This window comes from Spermophilus citellus (assembly GCF_964194105.1).
Source record: "Spermophilus citellus genome assembly, chromosome: 17".
NCBI lineage: Eukaryota > Metazoa > Chordata > Mammalia > Rodentia > Sciuridae > Spermophilus > Spermophilus citellus.
Genome location: NC_138199.1, coordinates 74,838,925 through 74,856,733, shown reverse-complemented (window position 1 = coordinate 74,856,733; position 17,809 = coordinate 74,838,925). Strand labels below are relative to the sequence as shown.

Below are 17,809 nucleotides of genomic sequence, written 5' to 3'. Positions count from 1 at the left end.
GCACACTCTGGTTAGGATGTGTATCTGAAACCAGGTGCCTGGACAGAGGCAGGGAGGGGTCCTCCGGGGGCACAGGAGAATAAGCTGGTCCTGAAGATCTCGAGGCACGTGCTGCTGTATTTACCAGATTCAGGTCAAGGCAGGGCCCTGGGCTCCAGGGCCCAGACAGAACCCTGGGACAGGAGGTCCTCCATGCATGGTGCCTCACTCGGGGCCTGAAGTTGTAGGGTTTGTTCCCCAGCAACCTGCAGCCTGGGGAGGTATTTTTTCAGCCTAAGAATATGCTCCTCAGTGTTAGTGATCCCTTAAGGCAGCCACCATGCCACCTGGGGGGCTACGATTAGAATCCTCACTCTTCTTCTCATCACTGTGATTAACAGTGACAGTGGACACAACTTCTGCTGAGAGCCGGCCTCGCAGGGCCTGGCTTGGGGGAGCCCCAGAGACCCCTTTCAGGACCACAGGAGCTCAGCCCACCATCCCCTGCAGTCAGGGGTCTCCAGGGGCACAGGATGCTTCCTTCATCCAGGCCCCAAGGAGCTGAAGAGGGGCTGGCCCCAGGGTCTAGAGGGGTCAGCTACAGCACTGGGGCAGAGCCAGGCCTGACTCCCTGCTGGGCTCCCAGGGCTTTGCCATGCTGCCTGTCCTTACAGGGCTGATTGTACTGAACCAGAGACCACTGGAAGAGGGACAGACTGTGGCACATGTAAGAGCTCTTCTTGCCAAATGTGCATCCTCACCAGCCTCTCCTGCCTGGGCCCAGTCGGGGTCTCACTGAGGGTGGCCATGTTGGCCAGGAGTGCTGGTGCAGCTTGTGGGCAGGGGACAGCTGTGACCACAAAGAGGCTGCGAGGTCAGAGCGTGACTGGAAACATTTGGAGGAGGGAGGCTCCTTCCAAGGGGACCACTGGCTGTTCCTCACAGCCACAGGATTCCGCAGGGAGGGTCTGGAGCTCGCCATTCTAGTCTCTTTCCCCAGCAGGCACCCACCCCTGAGCTCCCTGACCCCTGGGCACATCCTTGACACAAGAGAGCTGTGGGTGTTTGTTTGTTTGTTTGTTTGTTTGTTTGTTTTTGTCAAACACCGGCAGGCCTTGGGTAACAGTAGGTGCTCACTTACTCACCTTTGGATGGGCAGACCAGATCAAACTAAAGCAAAGCAAAGAGAATTTGGGGGTGAGCCCCTCCGGCTGGCCTCGGCCCTCTGTCGTTTAGATCCTGCTTCGGCTCACACGTATCTGTTCTTCAGCCAGCAACATGGTGCCCCTCCCTCCCAGTGACGATCAGGCCTTAGGGCCACCGCGGTGAGGCCCTATCCTAGGCGGAGGGGGAATCCTGCTGCCCTGGTGCTGGGCCCGCGCTCTCTCAGCTCCTGTCCACGCCAGGGCTCGCCCTAGGACTCGGGTCCCTGCCAGCCTGCTGCTCCTTGGGAACGCAGGGGGCGCTTGGCAGGAACGCTTCCCCTGCTCTCCAAGGCCCTGGGGCAGACGACCCGCACTGCAGGGGCCTCTCTCACCCCAGAGCCGGAGGGGTGGAGCGAGGACCCGGAGGGGAGGAGCGCGGGCCCGGGAGAGGAGGAGCAGAGACCCGGGAGGGGAGGAGCGGGGCCCAGAGGGGAGGAGCGCGGGCCCGGGAGGGGAGGAGCGAGGACCTGGAGGGGAGGAGCAAAGACCCGGGAGGGGAGGAGCGCGGGCCCGGGAAGGGAGAAGCAGAGATCTGGGAGGGGTGGAGCGAGGACCCGGAGGGGAGGAGCACGGGCCCGGAGGGGAGGAGCGAGGACCCGGGAGGGGAGGAGCACGGGACCCGGGACGGGAGGAGTCGGCGGCCCGGGAGGGGAGGAGCGCGGGCCCGGGAAGGGAAAAGCAGAGATCTGGGAGGGGAGGAGCGAGGACCCGGGAGGGGAGGAGCACGGGACCCGGGAGGGGAGGAGTCGGGGGCCCGGGAGGGGAGGAGCGCGGGCCCGGGAAGGGAGAAGCAGAGATCTGGGAGGGGTGGAGTGAGGACCCGGAGGGGAGGAGCGCGGGCCCGGAGGGGAGGAGCGAGGACCCGGAGGGGAGGAGCAAAGACCCGGGAGGGGAGGAGCGCGGGCCCGGAGGGGAGGAGCGGGGCCCGGAGGGGAGGAGCAGGGACCCGGGAGGGGAGGAGTCGGGGGCCCGGGAGAGACGGGCGCTGGCACCCGCCCGAGCCCCGTGCGCGGTGGAGACTGGAGCGCCCTGCAGCGCCGGCGCGTTTCGGTGGTGGGCACGACGCTGGGCGCGCAGCCCCGGAGGGCTCTGCGGATGGGCCTGGCGGGGAGGAGGAAGGGCGGCCCAGAGGGAAGGAAGGTGCCCGGAGGGCGGGGGAAGGCTCTGGTGGAAGGAACCGGAGGAGAAGGCAGAGCCCTGCTCCCCGTGCAACCCCTGCCTCGGGTCAGCCTCTTGCGGGGGCATTTCTCATGTGAGACCCCCACCTTGAGCGGTTACCCCATGCTTCTTTCTGCCCAGTGAGACGGCGGAGGTGGCCACAGTGGCTGGGACTCCAGACACAGCCCCCAGGCCCAGGATAGGTGAGGTGGGGGGGCGTTCCCCACGGCCACCAGGAAGTGTCCACTGACCAACCTCATAATGTGACCAGCGGTACAGATTACCCCTCCCGGGGAGGAGAGTGGGCCACAGTGCTCTTCTTTCAGAGATATTTGGAGACAAATTGGTAAAATAACAATTTTTATTCAAAGCCAGCTTTGAAGGAAGATGAAAGAAACTTCATTGTTTTAAAAACTCCGTCTTTTAAAGCGTTTAAGAGGGGAAGGGCACACCGGAACCAAGGACAGGAGCTTCCCGGTTCTGCCTCCTTCCTAGTCCAGTTGGCTAAGAGGCGCTTCACGGGTGTTCACAGGTTCCTGCCCTTGGAGCTGGGACTTCCTGGGCCAGCCTCTGTGGCTGCCTTTTAGATAAAAATGTTATCTTTTTAACTGAGGAGAAGGAAAGGTATTACAGAGGCTTTTCTTTAGAGTTTAGAACCTCAAAGAGAGGGTGTTTGAGATGGAGAAATGTTGGGAGGCAGTCACAGCCTCCTTGGCCTCCACTCTCAGCATGAGGAAGCCATTCCCAATTTCAGATGGGTGGGGGCGCAAGTTCAGTCTGTTTCAGTACCAACGGTTGCAAGGGACAGAGAAAGAGGGATGCTTCCCAGCTTGTGTCGTGAGGCCATCCAACCTCCGGCCAACCGTGGTACCCAGACCCTACATAGACATGTCCAAAAAGAAAACCAGAGGTGGGCCATGCTCATGACCATGGGTCCATCCGTCCTTCATCAGACATTCACAGATCAGGCCAGCAGGATGTGAAGGCCAGCCTCCTGACCCAGCTGAGTCTATTCCTGGAATGGAGAGGTGGGCTGACAGTGGGATTGTACCCAAGTGCCTCACAGCAGTAACGACCTAGGAGAAAAGTCACCTCCACAGAGTGGGAAGGAACCTCTAAACTCTACACCCATGTTGCTGTCCGGGTTTAGTGTCCAAGGTGTATAAAGGACTTCTACAATGTCAGCGTGAAGAAGACAGGGGACCTGGGGGCGTTCCCCATGTCCTCCAGGAAGTGTCCACAGACCAACCTTTTAATGTGACCAGGTGGCACAAGATTCCTCTGCTCCCTGGAAAGAGAGTAGGCCATCTATGGGAGGGCTCACTTGGACACAAAATTCCTGAAGTTGGACACATAGTATGTATAGCACATAGGAAAAGGTGCTCAACTCCATAGGCATCAGGAAATACCCAGTGAAATCCTCCTTCCACCAAACAGAGCCGCCAAAATGAGGGACGACATCCCACAGACTGGGAAAGGGTGGCCCACCTGCGGCTTCTGCTTTGGTGGGAATGGAAGTAGGTGTAGGTAGGAAGTGGGTGCTGCCGTCTCGGGCTGGTGCATGTCCCCCCATCCCGTGGCCCAGCAGTCCTTTCCTCAAGCATGTGCCCAAAGCAGGGTGGACAAATGTGCAGCCAAAGACTGTTCACAACTGTGCTATTCATAGTGGCCCGAATGTGAAGACAACTCCAGTGCCCATCCACAGAGGAGTGGACGCATAGATGGAGGTTTGTTCCCGGATGGGTCACGCTCGGCCAGCGAGGATGAATGAAGAATAGCTCCACACAGTACACGCGGAGCTCACAGCCGCCGCTGGGCCAGAGAACCTGACCCAGGCGTGTACATGTCGCGCAACGCCCTTCGCATGAAGTTAGAGAGCAGGCGGGGTAGCCTCCAGTGTTAGGAGTCAAGGTGAGTCATCTTGGGGGGTTCCTGGGGCACAGGCAAGGGTCTGGGTACTGACTTCATGGGGGGCTCCCTTGGACACAAAATTCCTGAAGTTGGACACATTGTATTATTCTTTTCTTTATTTATATTACTTTAGTAAAAAGCTAACTTTTAAAAAGCTAATGTGGCTGGGCTGGTGCCACATGCAGTAATCCCAGAGACTCGGCAGGCTGAGGCAGGAGGATCGCAAGTTCAGGGCCAGCTTCAGCAACTTAGTGAGGCCCTAAGGAACTCAGGGAGACCTTGTCTCTAATTAGAATATAAAAAATGGGTTGGGCTGGGGATGTGGCTCAAGTGGTAGCGCGCTCGCCTGGCATGCGTGCGGCCCGGGTTCGATCCTCAGCACCACATACCAACAAAGATGTTGTATCCGCCGAGAACTAAAAAAATAAATATTAAAAATTCTCTCTCTTTCTCTCTCTCTCCTCACTCTCTCTTTAAAAAAAAATGGGTTGGGGATGCAGCTCAGTGGTTAAGTCCCCTGGGTTCAATCCCTGACATAAACAAACAAACAAAAGTCTAATTTGCTTACAATGTCCTCAGGCCCAGGGTAGGGCTCCCTCTGGTCTGCATGCATGCCTTGGTGAGCCCCTCCAAAAGAAGGTAGAGCCACACTGTCTCCAGAAGGTGACCCAGCCATGGCATGTCATAGCAACTTCAAAAGATGCTGTGTTTCCAAACTCCCTGGTCTCCAAGGAGGAAACGCACCACGGTGGGCTGGGGAGATGACCTGTTCCGTGGGGAGCAGAGCTGACTCTGGAGGCTGGTCCTGCGGCCATGCTGGGAAAGAAGGAGGGGAGGGGGTGACCCTTAGAGCCCAGCATTGCTGCATGCAGGAGGACCTGGTCCTGCAGGCACTGAGGGGCAGACAGGAAGGGAGCCGGCTGCAGCCCAGGGTGCTGCTCTGGCCTTCACAGAACCTTCCTGGTGCTGCCCCAGGTACCTTTAATACTCCAGGGGTAGCCAGGGAGTCTCTGAGAGGGATGAAGCCTCTTTTGGGCCACAAGTTCCAGCCACCATGGTGGGACTTCACTGGAGGAGTGAAAGGCAGCTCCCGCGGTGACAAAGGCAGACACAGTCTCCTCCTCCTGGAAGCCCCTGTGTTTCTGCACGGAGCTGCTCCCACACCCCATTTCTGCTCCGTCCTTCCTGCCACTCTGGAGGGAGGTGGGAGAGTGAACCAGGGGACCCTGGACCTTGCAATCACCAATTGCCAGGGGTTTAGTGTGACCTGGGGGTACCAATAGTAGGAACTGTGGCCACACCCCTGCCCACTCTAAGCCTGGGCTCACTCCTTCTCTGGCTGGGAGGCTGGCCTCCAGGAGGCCCAGCCCTCCACCAAGAGACTGTGGAGTCAGCATGGCCATTCTCGGCTGGGCTTGAGGGCTTTGGGTGAGTCTGGTTAGAATCCTTCCCCCCACCTGCAGGGGAAGGTGACCCAATGGGTAACTGTGGGTCCTCCTTCATCTGTGCCACAGATGAAGCCTAGGAACAGGAAGGTTTCTCCAGCCTGCAGAGGAGCTTGGGGACCCTGCCAGCCTCTCCCTGAGCTGAGCCTCTACCCACAGGGACTTGGGGGCTGACCTAGAGGATAAAGGAGAGAGGCATTGGAAAGAACAGCCCAAGGCAAAGAGCCTCAGAGGTGCGAATGAGTGGCCGTGTTGTGTGTGTGTGTGTGTGTGTGTGTGTGTGTACACACATGCGCATTGGTGCGAGTGGGTCCTGTCCTCCTGGGGGCAGAGATGGGTTTTATCCCAGACTTTTTTTTTTTAAAGAGAGAGAGAGAGAGAGAGAGAGAGAGAGAGAGAGAGAGAGAGAGAATTTTTAAAATATTTATTTATTTATTTTTAGTTTTCGATGGACACAACATCTTTGTTTGTATGTGCTGAGGACCGAACCCAGGCCATGCCAGGCGAGCGCGATATTGCTTGAGCCACATCCCCAGCCCCTACCCAGCAATTTTATCAAGGCAGTTTGCAGTAGTTTTGGGGAACATGGCAAATAGTCCCCGTGGTGGACACTGGACTTGCTCAGTGGAAGATCATGGGTGGCCAGCACAGGGGTGGTGGCTGGAGAAACCTGGCCACAGAGGTTGGAGAAATGTGCCCTGGGAGGGGAAGCTGGCCAGGGCACAGGGACTCTGGCCCTGGAAGGTGGGTCCTGGGTGTATGGTCCAGGGGCGGGCCAGACCTTGTCCCAAGGCCAGCTCTGTGCCCATCAGCCCTGTGGCTAATTCTGTACAGAAGTCCTGTGGCATGTTCTGTAGGGGCCATGGAAGGAAGCTGTAGCCACGAGGAAGAGGAGACAGCTGGTAGCAGAGGGTCCCTCACGGGCAGCTCAGCACGCTGCGGTGTCTGGAAAAACGGGTGATGTGAGTTTTCCCATAAGGGACACGGTCTGGCCGCTCCTGCTTCTCATGTGGGATCTGCATTTTCGGAGGACTCTCCACATGTCCTCGGCTCAGGGCTCAGAGCTGGGCTGCACCAGGGCCCCCCTGGGACACGTGAGTTTTCTTTCCACCTTTGCTCCCACTGGGTTTGGGTGGGATCTGCCTCCATGTGACCCCCCGCAGCCAAGCTCCCACACCCTTATGTCCATCATCCATTCGATGCTTGCTGAGTGCCCCATGGGTCAGGCCTGGGTGTAGCTGTGGGTGCCCTCTTGAAGGACTTGGACCCCCTGAAGGAGATCTAGAGCAAGTGGATTTGACCACCAGGAACCTGGCGGCCTGAGGTCCCCAACAGCCCAGGAAGCACACTGAGTGGTGGTCAGTCCGGGGGAGACACCACGTTCTGGAGCTCAGGACCACCGCGTCCGTCCCTCAGTCAAAGCCAGCAGCCATGACCCATGGAGCCCCACTGCAGCCTGCTAAAGCCCTCTGCACACTTGCTTCTGACATGAAGATACTGCATCTGGGTTGTCTGGCCAGGGATCAAGGCGCTTCCCAGAAAGGGGAGAAGTAGCCTTGGGTGGCAAGTTCCCAGGACCCAGGGTCCAGGGCTATCTGGTGTCCTTGGCTCATGTTCAAGCACATGCAGAGGTAAAGAGGCCGAGAGATGCTTGGAGTCAAGAGGCCCGGCTCTCCCATTTACCAGCCACGTGACAGTGAGCAAGTCATATTCTCTCAAGTGATGGGGTTGGGCTAGAGTCTCTTAAAGTGCCAAGTTCTTGAGTGTCCCCAGGAAGGCTGTGAAGGTCTGAACCAAGACTCTGCAGTGAGCAAGTGCCCAGGCAAAGCTTCCCCTGCATCAGACACCAGCCAGAAGCCGTGAGACGCCTCCTTGAACCACTCCACTCCCTCTCTTCTTAACACCTTTACGGAATTCCATGGATGCACCTGGAACTTTCCCACAACCCTGCTCTCCGAGGATATAGCAGATCTCTACCCCCATGAGTCCAACTTCTGCCAGATCCGACTGTTTCTCTTTGTAGACTGCAGGGCCTGGACCAATGAATAAAAGTCATGGGGAGGTGGGTTTGGGTTTGATGCCAGAAAGAACTTTCCAACCACTCAAGTGACTTTAGAGTGGAAGGACTTCCTTGGGAACAGTGACAAAGCTATCTCTCGAGATGTTCAGAAAGAGATGGGAGGCCTAGCAGATTGTGGTGGGTCCCCATGATGCTGCCAACTGGTGTTCACAGCCTTGTGCGTTCCACTCCTGTTGTGACCATAACAAAACACCTGAGGCTAGGTAATGTGTAAAGAAAAGAGGGGGATTGACTCACAGTTTTGGATGCCAAAAGTGCAAATTGGGTGACCCCATCAATTCAGCCTCTGGTGAGGGCCCAGTGGTAGATGCATCCTGGCAGGATTGTTTGCAAGACAGAGAGAGAGAGAGAGAGAGAGAGATCACGTGGTGTGACCAGAAGCCAGAGCAAGACTGGGGTCCTCTAAGAACCTGTTAATAATCTAGGAATGCACCCCAGTGACCTCTGACCTCCCACCGGGCTCTGCCTGGTTAAGGCCCCACCATCTCAACACCTGCTAAGGTCTAAGCCTCCAATCCGCAAGCCCTTGGGGAGCCTCCTCTGAAATGTGGGCAGAGTCCTGACCTGCTTCCAGCCCACAGAACACAGCAAGCGTGACTGGGTGATGACGTTACGGAACACGTCACAGTTGTCTAACTGGCAGACTCTCTTGCTGGCTTGGTGGCACAAGTGCCAGACTGGTGTGGCCCAAACAGCAAGGAGTGGAAAGCAGCCTCCAGTCAAAGCCAGAAGACACCGAGGCCCCCAGCAACCCATGCTGCCGGCCACCGTGAGGACTCAGGCAGGTCCTTCCGCAGCCGAGCCTCGGGGAGGCCTGCAGCCCCGAGGACGTCCCTGCACCAAGTCTCTGAAGCAGAGGAGCAGCTAAGCCACGCTGACTCCTGACCACAGAGACAGGGAGGACAGGTCGGTGTGCGTGGAGCTGCTGAGCGCGCAGTGATGCCGTCACATGGCCAGGGTTAGGCCACACGAGGTGCGCAGTGGCCAGGTCAGACTGGCCCTCAGAAGACTCATCCAACCCGAGTCCAGGGCCCTCTGCACTGATTTTTATCTTCTGCAGAAGATTTTATCTTCTGCGCTGCTTAGTTCAGTCCTTGCATAAAACGGGGCCTGATGCACATCTGTTCAGCCCTGGCACCGGCTCAGGCACTGAGGACGCGGCTAGCGCACGAGCAAATCCTGCCTGCACAGCTCAGGGGTGGGGGCCAGGACCCTGGGTCTGGGCTCCCTCCAGCTGCTCCCACCCAGAGTGACTCTGGGCACGCCTGCCTGGGGTTGTGCACCTCATGGATCAAACCTCCGACCTATCCACGCAGGGTCTGCGCAGGTTGAACGAGCTAACATGGCGGCCTGTGGAGAAGCCCACGGAGGGAGGGGTTGTTATTGTTGTTCTGAAATGTCCCAGGCATTCCTGCTGGCTGACTCACGGGGCTCCAGACATGGAGGGCTCCCTTCCAAATAAGGCACAGACGTGTCCAGGCGGCGGCCTACGGGCTTTCCTGGTCACCCCTGCCGCTGATGTGAGTGCAGAGCCGGAGTCTGTTGACCCAGGGCTGGCCTCCTCCTGGCCCCTCCCGAGTGGCCCAGCTGCAGTGTGGCCGCGAAGGGCCCTGGGAGCTGCCTTCACGGATCCGGGTGGGGGCTGTGGGCTGGTGTCTGAGTCAGAGGACGGAGGAAGACAGGAGTGGATGGCCGCCAGGGGCCGAGCACATCTCTCGGCGGGATTTCAGAGGCCGAGGCCGTCCTGGCAAACCACCGTTAGTAGCAACACCCGAGTCTCCCTTGCAGGGACCACTGTGCTTTGATCACTGCCAACGCTGTTCTGCTCCTGAGTCGAGGCCCTTGTGGCTTTTCAGGGCTTTGGGCAGAGTCAGAGGAACCAGGAGTTTGCCCAGGCGGTCCAGGAGGGACGAGCCGCCCCTGGGTGACTGGGGAGAGAAGCATCCAAGTCCTTCCCTGCGTGGCCCCTGGTGACAGCCACAGTGCTCCCAGGAAGGACCCCACCCCGTACTGCACCTCCTCTTCACAATAAAGGGGTCAAGACTAGACTCTGACCCTGGGCTTGCCTAGTTCCACCACTCCTAGCGCTGTGGACTTGGGCAAGTTAGTGACCTCTCCCCGGCTCTCATTCCTCATTAGCTTGGCACAGAGTCACTTGATACGTGGTCACCATGATGGTCTGTTGCTCTCATTAAATTTTAATGTGACCTTTTTATTTATTTTTAATGCACCGAGAGGTTATTATATGCAGACACTGGCTTAGGTTTTGGAGATACAGCAATGAGCCAAACAGAGTCTGTATTAATGGGGACCAAGGTGGGTGTGTCGTGTGGGTGACCTAGAGGTGAATATCTACATCTTCATGTGGCGTTGAGTGGTGTCAAGAACAACAAGTCAGGGAGAGATGTGGGGGTGGCCGGAGTTGTTCTTTTAGATCAGCCTTTGGTGAACCGTGGCCCACTGTCGCTTGTGTTGTAGATGAAGTTTTATTGGGACACCGCCTTGCTGCTCTGTGTGTTGGCTAGGACTGCCTTTGAGTTAAAGGTTTGTGAAAGAGACTGGTTTGCAAAACTGAAATTGTTTACTATCTGGATCTTTACAGAAAAAGTTACCAATCCCTGTTTGTTTCTTCATTTATTTTTGGGTACTGGGGATTGAACCCAGGGATACTCTACCACTGGACAGTAGCCCCAGACCTTTATATTTTGAGAGAGGGTCTTGCTAATCTGCTGAGGCTGGCCTCAAACTGGTGATCCTCCCACCTCAGCCTCCAGAATCTCTGAGCAGGTGTACACTGTGATCCTGCCCGACCCATTTAGATGGTGTGGACAGGGAGAGTAAGGGATTGGGTGGAGCAAACATCCAGGGAAAGAGGTTCAGGAGAGGAAGCCACAAGCCTCAGGGTCCTGATGGGGAATAGCAAAGGGGCAGGTGGGAGTGCAGGAGGGGACTGGAAGGTCAGGCTTTTCCTGGGGCAGCTGGGGAAGGCGTGGGGGCCTGTTAGGAGGTCGCTGCTGTAATCTAGTTGTCTTGGAACCCAGTGAAAGGTTGCGGGAAGGTAAGAAATGTAAATGTAGGAGGCAAGATTCCCAGGGCCTGCAAGGCACAGACACAGGTGTGTCTGGCTCTCTAACGTCTGGGGGGTGCGAGGGGGAATGGATGGAGGGACAGTTCCTGGATCTTGTCAGTGCCCGAGCAGGGCCGAGCAGCCAGCCTCCTGGTGCCCGTGACCCACCTGCCCTGGCTCTCTTCCTAAGGGAAGGGAGCTGAGCCCCCGATGGGCCCTGGTGGATACTGAGGGGCGTCGCATATCCCCTGGACTTTCAGTGGCCATCGCGAGTGGGTCACATCTCAGGCAGGATGGGCTCCCCATGCCCCAGGCCCACCTCACTGTTTCAGCGATGAGAGTAGACTTGCCGGGGAGGCTTTCGTCACCTCTAATGATCCAGTGTCAATAGCAGCCTGCTAATAGGTGACCCCTGCATCACTGGACTCGCATTAATTAGTTGCTATCCATAGAGTGCCAATCCCGAGATGGTGGGCAGGAGGGCCCTCATAGCATTGGGGAGACGGCCCAAGGCCCCCAGGCCATCGCCTCCTGCAGGTCAGTGGGCTCAGGCTCCCACGTGCAGCCTGGTGGTGAGGGTCCTCAGGGAAGGGAGCTGAGCCCCTGGGGCTTGCTGCAGACCCCCACTGGTGGCAGCCAGTCGTGGGGAACCCCTGTCCCGCCCCGCGTTCAGGTTGTGTCTGCCTTGCTGGGTGGTCCTGGCCAGACTGTGAGCTGCCTGAGGTCAGGGCGATCCCACCCGGGGACGCCCCAGGCAGGCGCTGGAAACCCAGTGGGGATGGGGACTTGGGTGCATGCCCTGCTCTCCTGGTGTGTCCCACAGCAGAGCTCCGTGGTGTCAAGGGGCAGGGCTGGGTCAGAGAGACACCTGGCACCGGTCGGGGTGGCGTGTGGCTCCTGGGGAGGCGGCAGCCCTGTGGAGTCCACCTCCTCCCTGGCTCTTGGCTCCCTTTCGAGAGTGGGACAGCGGGGACAGGGAGCTTGGGAAAAAGGAGGAGGTTCAGTGGTGGCCACCCTTGGAGAGAAGTAGGGTCCCTCTTTAAAAAGCAGTTTTGTCGATACATAACTCCTATCCATGGCTGCAGGCCGGATCGTGTCATCCCCAAATTCATGTTGATGCCCTTGTACCAGCAGCTTCCTGGGACACAGGGCCTTCGGAGAGCTGGTGAGTGACCATGAGACCCTTGGGGTGGGCCCTGACCCAACCCGAGCGGTGTCCTCACAAGAAGAGGGCATTGGGACACACACAGGGACATCAGGGGCCCTCACAGAGGAGGGATGGAGGGGGCACAGGAGAAGAGGCAGGAACAGTCTCAGGAGGAGCCAGGCGAGGTCCTGCTGAGGACCGGGCAGACAGCGCCGTTATCCAGGCTGCTTGACCAGGTTACCCGGCCAGCACGGGCGGGAGCCGCAGGCCACACGGCCCGCCGCTGGCAGTCCGGTTCCAAGGTTCTCACATGTCCGTTGGGATCCGGGCCGTTGCCCGTCACCTTCAGGCATCTCTGTCCCTCAGGAACGCTGCGCCTGGAGCTAGGCCACTGTCCCACATCCCACCCCTCACCCCACCTAAGCACCACTGTCTGCCTTCTGTCCAGGATTGTCCATCTGGACATTCCATACAAATGGAAGCTCACAACGGTGGCCTTTGTGACCTTCTGTCCCCAGCACCAGGTCCCACGTTCCCTTGTGGGATGGTCCACACCTGCTCATCCATTGTCAGCTGACGTCTGAGCTGCGTCCCTCCTTGGTCTGTGGTGAGTGACGCTGCTGTGACCTTGGTGGACGGGTTTCTGTTGAACACAGCAGGAGTGGAGTCCCTGGGGCCTGAGGGAGCTGTGTTCACGGGGGAGGGGGTAGATGCTGCAGGTCGCCACAGCTGCAGGAAGGGGAGGGGCCATGGCAGCCCTTCCAGCCAGAGCCCTGGGGGGTCTGGACCCAGAGACCAAGTGAAATGGGCAAGGCCTGTGGGGTCTGGGGCAGTGCGGGTGCAGGGCCGAGGCTCCTTTGCGCTCCCCTCTCGAGCTGGACACTCCAAGGGCGGAAACCCCTAAAAGCAAATCTTATCCAAGAACTTAGTCCACTGATCTGAGATCCATCCTTGTGAGAGGACAGTTTTGATGCCAGGTAAGGTCTTAATGGTCCCTCGAGGGTCAATTGAATCCGTGAAGAGTCACTCACTGACCGACACCAGCACGCGTTACCGCCCATTCAGAGGCGCCAGGAGGGAGCCGGCTATAGCTGGTCCACACTGTGCAGCGTGGTCAGTGTCCATAGGGCAGTGGCCAGCTGCACGGTGGTGGACATCCCAGCTGGACAGTTCAAAGACCATGGAACGTGAAGAGAGGCCCAAGGTGTGCTGGACGGGATGCCCGTGAGCCTCTTCCTCCCATTTCAAAGCCTCCCCTGGTTTCCCTGACACCCTGGAGACAGGGCAGGCTAATCCTCCGCCCCCGGGAGGGGAGATGGGGGAAGGAAGGGAAGGAAGGGGCGAGGGAGGCAGGACAGGGGGCTCTTGGGAGGAAGGGCTGTTGTGCTGTGGGCTCAGAGAGGCATTGGGATGGGATTGTTTGCACAGCAAGAGGGTGGGGGGTGCTGGCAGGAGAGGAGACCAAGAGCGACCATATCTGTCTCTGTTCTTCGCTGTCTGAAGGCCTTGTCCCCGTGGGGCTGGCATGTCGAGCACAGGAGGGGTGAACCTGGGTTCTAGTGAAGCTGGCGAGCTGCTAGGAGGACAGGATAGCCCCAGCGCCAAGCAGGACCCAGGGTGGCTTCATTCTGGGGGGCAGGAGGGCAGCAGGAAGAGCTTTCCTAATGTCCCAGAGGGCTGCGCAGGACAAGTCCCAGGGCTGTCCTGGGGAGGGTCATCTCAGAAGCTCGACCACCCCTTGGCGTCCTCCCAATGAACTTCAGGGCTTTGCTTGGAGAGTGCAGCTGGTGATGCCGCCTCCCGGGAGCAGGGGACAGTGCGGAAGGGCACCCAGAGGGCAGGATGAGGCACTGCTTGCTAGTTTGGGCCCTGAGACTCAGCTATGGTTGAGTGATGGGTGGCCACAGGCCCTCCAGTTCAGAGTGGGGGTCACTACGATGTGACTGGAACATCACCCAGAACCCACAATGCAACAGCAGGAAGGAGCTGGGAGCAGCCTGCTGGTGGTCAGCTGTCTCCTCCTAAGTGCTCGGGGGTGGGTGGGGCAGGGCAGCAGGGACCCAGGTCCCCAGGGAGCAAGGCTGAGGTCACCCGCTGGGCAGGCTCCTTCTGTGGAGGGTTGTGTCACCTGTGATCACAGAGCAGAGGGGCTGAGGCTCCCCCACCTCCTGCCTTCTCCCGTGAATATCATCCAACTGTGATGGAGGGAGGGCAACGGGTCACCTCTCCCTGGTGCCAGGTTGAAACCCGCACGGAGAACCCAGCCTTGGTCTTGGGCTTGGAACTTCTCTGTAACCTTCTCCACACCTGGTTGCAGTGTTTGAACCCTGCCAGTGACGGGGACCTCAGAGGAAGGGAGCTTCAACAGCAGCCAGTGCCTTTGGAGGCAGCAAGGACTAGAATCGAGTTTCTCATCTGAGACTGAAAATCTGTTTCTGAGCTTCAGTGGCGGTATTCCTCTTTATTCTGTCTGTTTCTATGTTTTTGTGGTGCTGGGGATTGAACCTAGTGGGTGCTCTACCACTGAGCCACACCCCCGGCCTTTAAATTTTTTTTTTTTTTTTTGTATTTTGAGTTAGGGTCTCACTAAGTGGCCCAGGCCAGCCTCCAACTTGTGACCCTCCTGCCTCAGCCTCCTGAGTAGCTAGGGTTACCATCCTGCACCACTGCTGCCAGCTGCAGTATCCAGCTTAATTTTATACTTGGGGCCTGTAGTGTTTTGAGTGATGGCATCCCCCCCTAAAACTCACGTGGATACTCAATCCCCAGAGCAGAAGTGTTTAGGGGTATGGGAGCCATCTCGGGGCTGCACCCTCATGAATGGGGTCAGCATTCTTAGAAAACGGCTCAAGACCAAGGGAGCACTCTCTGGCCCCTCTGCCTTGTTGGATGCAGCAATGAGGTGCCATCTTGAAACAGAGCAGCCATCACCAGGCGTCAACAGCAGCACCTTGATCCTGGATTTCCAGCCTCAGAGCTGTGAAAAATAAGTTTATGTTCTTTGCAGTTTACCCAGCCTCAGGTATTTTGTGATAGCAGCACAAATGGACGGAGTCTATTTCCTTGTAGCGGCACAGCACCCCACATTCTTGAAGGAAGGATTGTCCCTTCCAAGTTTGTCTTATTTGGTATTAATTATTTTTCAAGGGGACTGATTTCCAGTTCTTTCACCTATTGGTGAACTCATTAATTTGACTTAGTCTCTGCCCACACCCAAACTAAACAATAGGCCAGGGAATGTCAGGATAGGGTAGAAGAGAGAGAGAGTTATTATGACCGCCTTGTTAAGGAGACAATACTTTTATAATGAATTCTGTGACCGTCAGCTTCCTGTCACTATAGCAAAATACCTGAGACAGCTAACAACTAAGGAGAAAAGGTTATTTTGTCTTCCAGTCTGGGGAGTTCCAGCCTGTGCTCAGTTGGCCTTGTCATTTGGGCTTGTGAAACCGTGTGTCATGGCAGGACATCAGGGAGCAAACCAGCTCAGCTCCTCCAAAGCCAGGAAGCAAAGAAAAAAATGTGGTGAGGCCCCCACAGACCCTTCAAGGGGCACCCCAAGGATCAAGGCCTCCCACTCATTCCCACCATCTCCCACTAGTGCCACCTGGGACCAAGGGCCCCCACGGGTCTTGGGGGGACATGCGAGGCCCCAGTACGGCAGAACCCGGTGCTCCAGTCAGGGCTTCCAGGGGAGCAGAACAGGCAGCTGCGCAGTGACGCCCTGCACCAGGGACAGACTGCTCAGCCCAGGTGGCCCTGGAGAGCATGTTACCTGGTGACGTCACAGCTGCCAGGCTGTGTGAGCAGGGAACGGGAGGCTGAGTGATGCATTTTTCTGAGCGTGTCCTCTCTTTTAGGTGACACGTGACTGTACACTGGTATCTAAGAGGAGCCCGACCACGGGAATCAGCTCATGTGATTATGGAGGCCGAGCAGTCCCACGAAACGCTGTTGGCGAGCTGGACAGGCAGGACAGCGGAGCTGTGACTCAGTCTGAGGAAGTCCTGCAGGGTCGGGGGGCGGGGGGGCGGCCCTGGCCTGCATCTGAGTTTGAAGGCTTGGGAGCTTTGGGGTGACCTCCTCCACCTGTTTGTCCACCCAGCCCAGGCCCATCCACCTGGGTGGACTTCACTCAGTCCACAGAGTGAGGGGCTAAGCTCTTCCAACAACGCTCAAAGATAAAGTGTGGTGTCCCTTAACCCTGGCACGGTGACACCGAAGGTTAGCCATCACACCAGACTGCACAGCCAGCCCCAGCTCTGTTAACTCAGAGCACGTGGATCTGCCTAGACCGAGCAAGACCACACGGCCATCGTGGCCGCCGGCTGCACATGGCTTTCCACAGGAGGCTGGCCAAACTCTCTGGGATCCCCCAAGCAGTGCATCAGGAACCAGGACGTGGTGTGTGATGGGGCCAGGGGGAGCGGGGTGATGTGGCCTCCCCCCAGCTTATCCTACATTCCCTCTGAAGCAGGCCCTGACCCCATCCTGGGATCCACACCCAGCCATCCCCTTGTCAGTGGGCTCTACCTCTGCACAATCAGTCAATGGCAGGTGGAAGAGATTTGGGGGAAAAACCCCACATCGATGAAAAAGAACAATACAACAACAAGAAAAGTGTGAAGAAAAAATCAACATCACAACTGTTTATGTAGCATTTACATTGTGTTAGGCGTGACGAGTAACCTAGGGACTGTTTAAAGTACAGGGAGGAAGCACTTAGGTCAAATGCTGTCATTCCTATAAGGAGCTCGAGCAGCCTCAGAGGTAGGTGACCATGGGGACCTGGAGCACATCCTCTTTGGATCCCGGTCCCCTCCTCCAGGTGCGAGGTAGCTGGGGAGCTGCTCCTGGTCTGCTGTGCTCAGGGCCCAGGGCCGAAGGTACAGGTGCCTGATCAGACTTGTCACCAGGGCGCCCCCAGGAGCACACAGGGCCCAGGGGCTGAGGGTGGGTCTTGCTGGCACCTGGCTCCCACTCCGTCTCCGCTGCCCTGGACCAAGCCGGGCCTGCTGCTGTCTCCCCTCTTCCTTGGGTTCCCCGCGGCTGTTGAGAGGTGCTGACTGCCTCCTGTCCCATCCTTTAGGGTGCAGAGCCACCATCATTTATGCAGACCTTGGCCCAGCTGCCAACTCTACTCTTCATCTGGCCTCCCCAGCCGCCCACCTGGGACAGGCAGCCAGCAGGACGTGCTGGACTGGGAGGGGACTTGGAGCTCTGCAGCAGGCTCCCTGGGCCTCCCGAGGAGAGGACTGCTTCCAAGAGCTGCTTCCCCTCCCGCTGCCCCAGCTCTGACTCAGAGGAAACTGGAAAGAGGACATGAAATACCCACAGCTCCAGGGTTCCACGGGGTCACAGGATCTGGATCTCTCCAAGGAGAGGAGGGAGTGCCTGCAGCCGGGGCCCACAGGGCCACGGAACCTCATCGAGGGGTGTCCAGAGCTGTGGTCTGTGTTCTGGGGCTGCTTTTCCTGTCCCTCACAGCCATCCTGACCGGTCCTGCCTGTTCTTTTTTTTTTTTTTTTTTTAAGAGAGAGTGAGAGAGGAGAGAGAGAGAGAGAGAGAGAGAGAGAGAGAGAGAGAGAGAGAGAGAGAATTTTTTAATATTTATTTTTTTTAGTTCTCGGCGGACACAACATCTTTGTTGGTATGTGGTGCTGAGGATCGAACCCGGGCCGCACGCATGCCAGGCGAGCGCGCTACTGCTTGAGCCATATCCCCAGCCCATGCCTGTTCTTGCTTCTGACCCCGTCACTGAGGCGGCCTGGGCTTCTGCACAGGGAGGCGGAGGCCTCCCTCGCTCATGGTCGAGGC

General features: G+C 57.7%; 2 long non-coding RNA genes across 7 annotated transcripts; one reads left to right on the top strand and one right to left on the bottom strand.

Annotated features, from left to right (window-relative positions):
- Window positions 1–6,107: 6,107 nt before the first annotated feature.
- On the bottom strand, window positions 6,108–9,479 carry LOC308636797. Of its 2 annotated transcripts, none has more exons than XR_014019488.1 (3): window positions 8,343–9,479; window positions 8,016–8,092; window positions 6,108–6,643 (listed from the first exon to the last, which is right to left on the bottom strand). It is a non-coding gene; the product is annotated as an uncharacterized lncRNA (long non-coding RNA). The 2 variants fall into 2 exon arrangements; XR_014019489.1 differs by having other exon boundaries at window positions 9,206–9,378.
- LOC308636798 lies at window positions 9,403–16,673 on the top strand. 5 transcript variants are annotated; one of them, XR_014019491.1, is made up of 7 exons: window positions 9,403–9,535; window positions 12,511–12,599; window positions 14,310–14,443; window positions 15,389–15,517; window positions 15,853–15,962; window positions 16,286–16,396; window positions 16,470–16,673. It is a non-coding gene; the product is annotated as an uncharacterized lncRNA (long non-coding RNA). The 5 variants fall into 5 exon arrangements; XR_014019492.1 differs by having other exon boundaries at window positions 16,467–16,673; XR_014019493.1 differs by having other exon boundaries at window positions 16,286–16,673.
- Window positions 16,674–17,809: the final 1,136 nt, after the last annotated feature.